Source organism: Felis catus, chromosome C1, assembly GCF_018350175.1.
Source record: "Felis catus isolate Fca126 chromosome C1, F.catus_Fca126_mat1.0, whole genome shotgun sequence".
Classification (NCBI taxonomy): domain Eukaryota; kingdom Metazoa; phylum Chordata; class Mammalia; order Carnivora; family Felidae; genus Felis; species Felis catus.
The window spans coordinates 16,281,633-16,285,435 of NC_058375.1; the positions used below are offsets into that span (position 1 = coordinate 16,281,633).

The following is a 3,803-nucleotide window of genomic DNA, read 5'->3' on the forward strand; positions in this document are numbered from 1 at the left end:
TGGAGGACCCCAGAGGAGTCACAGCAGCGGGCCAGAGTCTCCTCTTCAGGGAGGAGGGAGGGTCCTGGAGTCAGGACATCAGGGAGGCTCGTGCTTGGCCAAGCTGGCCGTGTCTGCGCGACGGGAGAGGAAGAGGGCACCGCGTGTCTCAGTAATCATTCCTCCTTTCTGGTCCCGTACTGTGGGCCGTCCACCTTCCAGTTCATTCGCCACCCAACAAATAGTAAGCGAGCAGGCTCTGGGCTAGGCCTTGGGGTGCAGCGCTGAGTGCGACAAGCTCATCGCCCTCACCTCCACGGAACTTCAGTCTAGAAACGTCGTCCTGGCCTGCTCTCATCTGTTGTCTGTGAGGTGCAGGCAGTTCGGCAAAACACAACAGAGCACGGGAGTGGGGTGGGAGGGCCACATGATAGGGAGGACTCTCAGGCACTGCAGGCTCCGGGGCAAAAGAACATCATCAGGACCAGCTGCTGGCTCTCTCTCCTGGTTCCACTCTGGCTGGGGCTTCATTCGCGTCTGGGCGTTCTCCACGGGGGACTGAAGATGCCTGCCCCAACCAGCGTCCCCGTACTCCCCCTCTTCTATCAACACCCATATACCCAATCTTAATCTGGATTCACCTCTGGGATCATTAGATGGGGGAGAGGGATTGTTCTCCTGAGGAAGAGGCAAAAACAGTGCGCCCGTGACTCAGGAGACAGGTACTCAAAGGCCAATCCAGCCAATACTAATATAATTATAATTGTGACCTGGTGCCACAAAGAAGTACAGGGTGAGATCTGTAAATGGGAGAGTCTGATCTGGTTGGAGAAATCAAGGAAGGCTTCCCTGAGGAAGTGGCCTTTGAATAGGGATTGGGTGCATAAGCAGGAGTTAACTGGCTAAGGATGGGGAAGAGAGTGCTGAGCAGAGGGAACGGTGCAGGTGTGAGGTTGGGCGGCCCCAGGGAGAGGGCAAAAGATGATGGATAGGGTGGTGGGTTCTGCCCACATGGGTCTCTTTGTGCAGGTGGTAGTAGGAATTTTGGAGTTTCCTTGAGAGCAACAGGAAGCCGCTGGAGAGTTGTAACTGGGGCTGGCATCATTGAATGTACGATTCTGTAACAGCGTCTCTGGCTGCACCATGGAGAACGGGTTGAAGGGGCCAGGGGACCAGATGGTTGGCTACCTTAGTTGTCCGGGCAGGAGACGATGGTAGCTTGAATGAGGAAAGCGACACAGGAAACAGAGACAGGTGCATGGGTTTGAAATACATTTTGGAAGTAAAATGAATAGAACTGGGTACCGGAGTGGATGGGGGTGGGGGGTAATGGGGAGAGAGAAACACCTGAAGGATGGTTTCCAGCTTTCTGGCTCGCACAGCAACCCACAGAGTGGGGAGTGAGGATTTCTGGCTCTCATTTAACAGCTCTGGAAGCCGAGGCTCCGAGGCAGGAGATGACTTACCCAAGGTCGTACAGCATGTGGGTGGCCGAGCCCAGATTCCAACCCGGGTCTGTCTGTCATCAAAACCCATGTTCTTGCGGGAGACATGAACAGACACTTCTCAAAGAAGACATCCAGATGGCCAACAGACACACGAGAAGATGCTCAACGTCACTCATCGTCAGGGAAAAACAAATCACAGCCACAAGGAGATACCACCTTGCACCTGTCAGAATGGCCAAGATCAAAACCTTAAGAAACAACAAGAGTTGGCGAGGATGTGGAGAAAAAGGAGCACTCACGCACTGTTGGTGGGAACGCAAACTGGTGCAGCCTCTCTGGAAAACGGTATGGAGTTTCCTTAAAAAATTAAAAATAGAACTACCCTGTGTTCCAATAATCACATTACTGGGTATTACCCAAAGAATATGAAAACAGTAATTCAAATGGGTACATGCACCCCCCCCCATGTTTATTGCCGCATTATTTACAATAGCTAAATTATGGAAGCAGCCCAGTGATAGATGAATGAAGAAAAAAGATGAGGCATATATACACAATGGGATAGTATTCAGCCATTATAAAGAATGAAATCTTGTTCTTTGCCATGGTGTGGATGGAGCGAGAAAGTAATATGCTAGGCAAAATAAGTCAGGCAGAGAAAGACAAATATCACAGTGATCTCAGTCATATGTGGAATTTAAGAAGCAAAACAAACGAACAAAGAGGGGAAAAAAGAGACCAAAAAGCAGACTCTTAACTTGAGAGAACAAACTGGTGGTTACCAGCAGGGAGGTGGGTGGGGAGGTGGGGGAAACAGGTGAAGGGGATTAACAGTACACTTCTCGTGATGAGCACCGAGTACTGTGTGGGCGTGTTGAATCACTATGTTGTACACCTGAAGCAGATATAACACTGCGTTAACTATAATGGAATCTAAAAAAAATAATAACCCCATGTTCTTCTTCTCCATGGTTCTCTCTCTGCCATTAAGGTCTCTTCTATTAAGGCTTTGAGAAATGAGTGGCAGATTTAGAGAAGTTTGGGGAACCCAAGCTCCCCTGCTAAGGGAACACCCACAATGAGTTGCTTGAGGGTTCTAGAAAGCCCACAGCCAAGAGCCCAAGTCAGAGGGCCGGTCAGAGAACAGCCTAGGGGAGGGTGACTCAGGAAGGACACTAGCCTCTTTGACCTATAAAGAAAGGGGTGTGTGTGTGTGTGTGTGTGTGTGTGTGTGTGTGTGTGTGTGTTTAGCCTGGGGAATCTCAGTGTCTCAGGACAAGCAAAGAATCTGGAGTCAGGCCTGGAGGTTCAATCTTGGCCCCGTGACTTCTGAGCTCTCTCTCAAACACTCAGTCTCCTTGCTTGTAAACTGATGTCTACAATCCGTAACTTGTAGGGTGATTGCAAGACTGAGACGAAGCCATGGAACTGAGAAGGGGTCCGTAAATCGTAGCTGTTAAAATTCTTCTATGCTAACCTTGGGGTTTGAGTAGCACTGAGAGAGTCAAGCAGGCTTCCCTGTCTGGGATTCTAGGCTGGGAATTCCCAGAGGTGGGGATACTGCCGACAAATGCCCAGAGCACACAGAAAAAGTGGTGGGTACCAGTGCTAGCCTGGGGACCTTGAGCTGGTACCCTTCTTCTCCACGGCTCAGGAAACTTGTTCTTCTCCAGGAAGCCTCCCCAGCATACCCCAACCCGCGTGCTCCTGCGTTCCTGCAGACTTGATTGCTCGGTGGACCTCAGTGGACACGGCTGTCTTCTTGCTGAGCTGACCTTCACGAATGACCACTCAGCCCCCAGAAAGTGAGACTCGGTAGAGTTGCCCAACCAGCTGAGTGACCTGGAGTAACTTAACCTCACTGTCCCTCTGTTAGCTCAGGGATCCAGAGGAGATAAGACCATCTTTCCCGGAGTGTGTTTAAGGATTCAATGAGGTAATGCCTGTGAAATGCCTGACACAGCCATAAAGAGCGCTTCCTGATGGGTTATCATCATAGATTTGTGTTCGTCTCCCTTTCTAGGCCAGGAGCCTCATGGAAGGTAGGGATTATACCTCCGTGACTTCTGGTGCTCAGAGCCTGGAAGGATGCCTGACACACAGTAGGTGCTCGGTGAAGGCCTGTTGAAGAAATGTACTTCCCTTCTTGGTGTCCCCAGCAGCACCTTGCACGCGATGGAGACTCAGGATGGGGTAAAGCTTAGGAAGACGGTTTTGGGGATCAGATAGATTTTGGGTCCATATCCTTCCTCTGACTCATAACAGCCATGATACTTTAAGTCACTCCACTTAATCTGCTTTCTTCTCTGCAAAATTGGATTCAAAGGCCACCTCCCAGGGTTCTGTGATGATTCACCAAATCATATAACTCATGCG

General features: G+C 50.3%; 1 long non-coding RNA gene across 1 annotated transcript; it reads left to right on the top strand.

Annotated features, from left to right (window-relative positions):
• The first annotated feature begins 1,485 nt into the window (after positions 1–1,485).
• On the top strand, positions 1,486–3,425 carry LOC109502144. The gene is made up of 2 exons (XR_002160548.3): positions 1,486–1,772; positions 3,101–3,425. It is a non-coding gene; the product is annotated as an uncharacterized LOC109502144 (long non-coding RNA).
• Positions 3,426–3,803: the final 378 nt, after the last annotated feature.